Source organism: Pseudorasbora parva, chromosome 18 (genome assembly GCF_024679245.1).
Source record: "Pseudorasbora parva isolate DD20220531a chromosome 18, ASM2467924v1, whole genome shotgun sequence".
NCBI lineage: Eukaryota > Metazoa > Chordata > Actinopteri > Cypriniformes > Gobionidae > Pseudorasbora > Pseudorasbora parva.
The window spans coordinates 5,238,548-5,245,948 of record NC_090189.1 but is presented as its reverse complement, the minus strand read 5'-3'; the positions used below and the strand labels follow the sequence as shown (position 1 = coordinate 5,245,948).

Genomic DNA, 7,401 nt, shown 5'->3' with positions numbered 1-7,401 from the left:
TCTAGACGAATTCTGAGCATTGAGCATCGAAACATTGAGATGAAATCTTAGACTTTGAACAAAAACAACTAAGATAAGCCAATAAACTGCTCTTTTATTATCATCACTTCATCTCCTGCTTGTGCTCTTCCTTGGCTGTCTCAGTCAAACTCTCAGGCTGAGAGAAGACTTATATCTTCTGCCAGGAATTCGACGTCCGGGGTCAAATCTGATCTTTCCCATTCAGTCAGCCACGTCCGACCTTAAGACATGTGGTCTCATCTGGGAGCCGAATCACCTCCAAGTGGTACAAAATGAGCCAATGAACATTGGCAAGAAAGATTTGCATGCCGAGCCATACCCACCCAGACATACGGGTAGAAATAGGGTCGGCATTACTCAATTCATTCAGATTTTCCCTCATACGGAGCTTGGGAGCCTGGCTAGCACTTGCCTGCCTTTGCTGTTGGCTCATTTAGAAAATCAGAATCAATTCTGTCCTGTTAACCTCCACGATAGGGAAGGACTCTCATGTCCTAAGGGCCGAGATAACTGTCCTTTTGGCGATGGACGCAATAGCTCCTGTCCCTCTTGCTGACATGAAATCAGGATTTTACAGTCCATACTTTATACCCAAGAAGAGCGGGGGGTTACAGTCAATTTTGGATCTGTGTGTCTTGAATCAGCCCCTTCACAAGATCCCATTCAATATGCTCACGCAGAAACGCATCCTCACGTGCGTACCTCCATGTCTTGATTTTACCTCGACACTTAGCTTTGGAATACCAGTACAAGGTCCTCCCCTTTGGACTGTCCCTGTCTCCCTGTATCTTTACCAAAGTTGTAGAAGCTGCTCTTGTCCCGTTCAGGGAGGTGGACATTCACATCCTCAACTATCTCAATGACTGGCTCATTCTGGCCCAGTCCCGAGATTACACAGCTACCTCAGGCACTTCAGACTTCTGAGGATTCGGGTCAACTGGGAAAAGAGCAAGCTCTCCCCTGTGCTAAATGTCGGCAAACATTTAGCCGTTGGTCAGACTTTGCTTTCTATAGGCTGGAGTGTCCCTAGAATAAGTATCCAGGCATGCTGTTTTCACCACAGATGCCTCCACCACTGGCTGGCATGCCTTTTGCAATGTGCGGGAAAAGTGTCTCGCTTGCGGATCATGCTAGGTCTTCAGGTGATTTCCCCGCTTGTTTAAGTTCCTCCAGCATCATTCGGCAGTCGGACACTACAGAGGAGTCAGACGCCAGGCCCGCCTTTCCCGGGGTGGCTCTGCTCTGTCCTGTCTCTTTGCTGGTAGCAGTTCCTCCCTGGCTAGACCTAGGTCCTGTCCCAAATGGCACACTTCATGTGCACTTTCGGTCTTGTGGACTTACAATGGCGTTGTGTGCGTGTGTCCGTTAAGTCCATGAGACCACAGGGTGTACCATTTGTCATTTAAGGTCTCGGAAGGGTGCTCGCGAGCGGGCCCTTTGAGGTCGATATGCGCCCTCGATGCGCACTTCTGCTGAGCCCGCACTGGTGCAGGTTATGCAGAGGACTTCTTCCCGGCAGTCAAAGCGGCATTACATCGTGAAAGTGCAGACTCAGAGAAAGACCATGAGGGTTTAGGGTGCAATTTGGGACAGGGTCCATTTGACTCCAGAGATCCTCCATATGCTGTACTGCCCTACCCCACGGGTCAGTCCATATGTGTAGCCTTCACACGTTACCTCCCTTCAGGCAGGCTGTGGTGTCCATAGCGTTCCCCTCCTCGTGTTTTGGTAATGGCTGAAAATTCATAGGAATGGGAACAGCAGTTTTGACCGTCCTCAGAGTAAGACCCTGTCCCTTCTATCTCCTTCAGTATGGAGGACTTTTCCCTGGCTTACTTGGGGAGCTGGGTAGGTTACAACATTTGTGGGAGAAGTTGCCAAAAGGGCTATTGCGGCTTTTCAGTATCTGCATCTCCAACACTCGTTACACAATTCAGTGGCTATGATGCTTTCCATAGTGACCCCATGACGTCAGTCCGATGTAACATTGAACGTGACTGACTGAATGGGAATATCTAGGTTACTAATGTAAGCAGGGAACAGAGACATTAAGTCCCCCTGCGATAGCCCAGAAGTATGAATGAAATCAGTAATGCCAGTCCTATTTACACCATATGGCTCGGTATGCAAATCTCAGTGGCCAATGTCCACTGGCTCCTTTTTTTTTACTACTTGGAGGTGATTGGGTACAGAGACGCCCCATGATGTTATGTCTCTTTCTCCAGCAGATTCTGTCTCTTAGCGCTATTTAATACAAAACAATGTTTATTTATATACCACATTTAAAAACAACCAAGGTTTATAGTTTACAATAAGCCTGTAAGCTTTATATACCACTGAACACATCAGACACACTTTAGGTAGAATTCTAATGTCCTTGCAATAATTTAGCCTGAGGGTGGTGCTCTAATGACGAATGGCTGACTTTATTACACAACAAACACATTGAATGCCATTTTCAACTTGCCTTAATGCCGTATTTATTGCCTCTGAATGTTGTTTTAGAATGTTGCAATCTCCAAATGCACAAGTGTCCTTTGTTGTTGCCTATTCATAACGTGATTCACCATTATGCTTTCTTCAAATGGGTTTTGTTACAGATTTGGTGCAAAAAAAACCTCAAGAAGATAATGGGCGCAGGAAATGTAAGTCATATATGCTATATAATTAAAGTTTGATACAGCTAACATAATTATAGTGTTTCAGAACCGTTAAAACATGATGTCAATGTGAAATATGAATTTGACCGCTGCATTTAACCCATCCATTCAGTGCACACACATTAGGAGTAGTGAGTTGTGAACACACTGCAAACCGTGGACACACACCAAGAGCCTTTTTGCTCTGGGGCTAATGGTGCGTTCCATTTCGTTGAAATTATGCCCTTCACTCGCTGACTTCCCTCCATCTCGTTCACTCGGATGTGCATCATTGCTCACGTTGCATGAGTGCACACTATTGGTGAAACCTTTGCAATGGACTGAACAGGAATGTCCTAAGCCCTTAATCACTAGGAATCCACTATGGATTTTTTTTTCCCCTTATGAAATGTATTTATTTATTGCAGCATTCTATTAGCCTGACAAGCCAGAACCACATCAAGATGTTTGGTCTGGAAACTCACCATTGACGGCTCAATCCGAGGGGCGGATAAACGGTTGTCTTTCAAACTCCCTCTGCACCCGATAGGATAGCGCTACAACCAACCAGAGCAACGAAGGTGAAACAGAGCTCGTTGACAGATTAAACATTTGCCGTATCTGGTCGGCTAAACTCCGAACACATCTTCCCTTTTTAAGAATGACTTCAGTGCCGTTCTTTGTTCTTTTCTCAGAGAAAAGCTTAACTCCAAGTCTTCCAGAGTCGCGGTCAAAGCTGATTCGAAAGACCGCCGCCGTTCGCCAGTTTCTGTGTTTACTAGAAGCACGCAAACGCAACTCGGCCGTCGTCATTATGGCCCCGCCCACCGACCCTATACACGATGTGATTGGCCTGACCAGAGTGAGGGGAATACAGCTCAGAAGGGTATTGAGAGTTCCTAGACAACACTTGCGGGCAGATTAGATTTGCTGCTTCTAGGGTGCATCTAGATTTCTAGGCTAGCATTCTTTATGTATATAAGTGTGTTTGGGTTGTGTTTTTGTGTTGCATTGTGGTATATGGATCTGCCTGAACTGTACATATGAAGTGTACATCCCTCATTTAAAATCGAGGGAGTGAGGGTCTGTCCATCCATATAAACTTCCCTCGTCCACTTCACGAAGTGGAACACGCTTCAAAATGGCGGCAGGGTTCCCCTGAGAGGAAGTGCTTAGGGAAGTTCGTAAGTGCATGTCTAAAAAGTGGAGTGGAACACATCCTATAGGTTGGGGGTTAGGTGCCAGTTTACCAGTCTGACTCTCTAACCATTAGGCCACGACTGTCACTGTAAATGTAGTGTTAACCTTTAGTATCTACTCTTGCAGCATGAGAATATAATACTTTTTGCTGTGAGAATAGTGAAATTTCACATGTATCTATAATTTTGGTATCGTAACAACCAACATTTATTTAGTAATGTTCACCACAAGTAACAGGCTGCAGTGTAACCTGGTCAGAAATAAGAATAGAAATGGCTTCTATTTGGCCTTTTGTGCACAGACGACATGTTAAACCCAATTACCCAAGGTATCGCATCGATAGATGTCTGAAACACACATGTATTTATGCCCATCTCTGAATCTAAGTGGATTCTCTCCTAATGCGGTTGTCACTCCTGAAACTTATCAGTGTGTCTGTGGCTACAGTGTTCCTCTGAACAGATACAGTGATACTCTGAATTCACTCTTCATTTACAGTGGATTGCCCTAATAAATTAATACAAATGCTAAATAATTAATGAGAATTAAGTCAAGTAAAAAAAAAAAAGAAACACTTGTAAAAAATTAAATTTTAATGTCACACCATACAGTCAAGTGAGTCAGAGAAAGCACTGAGCAAAAGAGTGTTGGAACTGGATAAAAGAGCGGTGGAACTGGACAAAAGGAAGATGGAGCTAGACAAAAGGGAGATGAAACTGGAAAAAAGGGAGCAGGAACTGGAGAAGAAGGCTGGAACTCACGATTCAGAGACGCCTAACAGTAAGAATTATGGTTGATGCAATGACAGTGGATCATTAAATAATTTCAATTTCATAATCTCAGTATAATTAAAAACAACAAAAATAATTATTTATAAAAAGTGAGAGTTAGAGTGGCAAGAGTCCTTTGATGCATTGAAATCTTACAAACTGTAAGAAACTGATAAACAGGGTGACCACCATTGTTAAAAAAATAAAAATAAAAACACATTTTCCCTGCTTTGAGCTTTGTGCTATTTTTGATCAAATAAACCAGTATCTTTACGTCAATTTTATTGTACAGTTCAATCAATGAGTGTTTATTTGATGCTCTCAGATTGCGGTTGCTGGTACACACAAACAGCACAGAGCGAAGAGGAACCGACTACCATCTGTTCAAATCCAGGTTTGATCTTCCTTCTGTTCTCTTCTTTCTTTTTGTTTCTGTCTTTTCCATGTGTTCACACACATCTGTTTGTGTTTCGCGATCTGCTTGTTTGCGCTCACCTTATTACTTGATTTCTGTGCTCTTGCGATGCTTCCTTCCTCTTTGTCTTCTGCCCGTGTGTTCTGTGATTCTTGCTGTTCAGCTGCTCATTTTTTCTTAGTTTTTTACATTTTATATCTCACATGTTTTTTTCTCTGCCCAGTTTGCGCTGTGTTAAAAAGTTGCTCTCCACAATGTCTCGGACTCCTCTGTTGCTTGTGATGGACTTATCTGGACTGTTACTGGTGCTGGAGTTTGGATGGGTTACCTTTCGCCTCTCTGGCCTGATTTGTTTTCATGAACACCTGCCTGTTCCTGATCAAGAGTTGGGATTTCTTTGTTAGTTCTGTCCTTTTTATTGCGCTTCAGTGGTCAAGCATTCTTCTGCTTTTGGTTCCTTCCTTACTGAGATCATCACATCAAGTTACAGTACAAACTGAAATCAAATCAAACGGTGCTAAAACATACTTTACAGTGCTGAAATTTATCACCTCATGTTGTCTCACAATTCATTTTTCAACCACAAGAAGACTGCTTATCACCAAATGTTACAATTGAATTATATCTAATTCACAGATTTCACATGATGACACCATTGTCAAACCACACAAGTCAAACAGAATCTACCCCAATTTCAGAAAGGAGTCACTATGTTTGATTTTGAGGCAATTGGTGGTAAAATCTTGAAAGAAACTGTACAGCATCTTAAAACATCAACCTGCGCCCTTGACACACTCCCCACTTCATTTTTCAAAACTGTGTGTAACTTTTTTTAGCTGATTTCCTAGAAGTGGTAAACCCCTCACTTCTTTCTGGGACTTTTCCAAACTCCCTGAAAACTGCAGTTGTAAAGCCCCTCCTGAAAAAGAGCAGTCTAAAAACATTTTACGCAACTATAGACCAATCTCAAATCATCCCTTCATATGCACGATAATAGAAAAGGCTATTTTCAATCAACTGTACAAATTCTTGAGATCAAATGGATATTTGGACAATTTTCTTTATTTGGATATTTTGACCGCATCACAGCACAGCAACAGAGCTCATAAAGATAATAAATGATATTCAGTACAGATACAGATAAATTATCAGTGCTGGCCCAGATAGCAAAATTGCTCTGGCCCAGATCCGGCCCACACTTTACACTTTCATCTGGCCCACTACCCGCGTGGAATGATGGCACTTGGGCGGTCCGCTCCCGTTTGCCAGATTTAGGCCGCAATAAAGCCATAGCAACGTCGCATGTCAGCCATGAACAAAACGCATGAAGCAGAACTGGCCCACATCTGGCCCAGATAGCAAAATTGCTCTGGCCCAGATCCGGCCCACACTTGACACTTTCATCTGGCCCACTACCCGCGTGGAGTGATGGCACTTGGGCGGTCCGCTCCCGTTTGCCAGATTTAGGCCGCAATAAAGCCATAGCAACGCCGCATGTCAGCCATGAACAAAACGCATGAAGCAGAACTGGCCCACATCTGGCCCAGATAGCAAAATTGCTCTGGCCCAGATCCGGCCCACACTTGACACTTTCATCTGGCCCACTACCCGCGTGGAGTGATGGCACTTGGGCGGTCCGCTCCCGTTTGCCAGATTTAGGCCGCAATAAAGCCATAGCAACGCCGCATGTCAGCCATGAACAAAACGCATGAAGCAGAACTGGCCCGCTACTTGATCTCAGTGCTCATTTGACTCAATCACAACATTCAGTTGAATAGGCTGGAAAACTGGGTCTGGTTTTCTGGGATGGCCCGTAAATGGTTCAGGTCATACACAGAAGGGTGAGGTTACTATGTGAGTATAGGTGACCATAAGTCTGATTGGACATCCATGACATGAGACCCACAAGACGTAATTATTGCACTACTCTTTTTTTATCCTGTAGATGCTCCCACTGAGCCAAAAAATGAGAACGAACCAAATCTTACCACAGCTATGTAGACGACACTCAGATCTACTTATCCCTATTGTCTAATGACTACAGCCCCATTGACTCCCTGTGCAAGTACATTGATGAAATTAACAACTGGATCTGCCAAAACTGTCTTCAGTTAAACAAACACAAAAACTGAACTTATTGCATTTGGAAACAAAGATGAAAGTCTCGAGGTGAATGCATACCTTGAGGCTAGGGGTCGAAAAAAAAAAAAAAAGTCAGTAATCTTGCTGTGATTTTGGAGTCAAACCTGAGTTTCAGTAGTTATGTCAAAGCATACTAACTAAATTAGCATACACTCATCTCAAAAATATTGCAAGAGTTAGATGTTTTACAGGTGCTGGCCATATAATTAGAATA

At 43.4% G+C, this 7,401-nt stretch overlaps 1 long non-coding RNA gene across 1 annotated transcript; it reads left to right on the top strand.

The window, feature by feature from the left end:
• Nucleotides 1-1,786: 1,786 nt before the first annotated feature.
• LOC137046520 (uncharacterized) lies at nucleotides 1,787-6,197 on the top strand. Its single transcript, XR_010898983.1, has 4 exons — nucleotides 1,787-2,666; nucleotides 4,472-4,640; nucleotides 4,956-5,024; nucleotides 5,269-6,197. It is a non-coding gene; the product is annotated as an uncharacterized lncRNA (long non-coding RNA).
• Nucleotides 6,198-7,401: the final 1,204 nt, after the last annotated feature.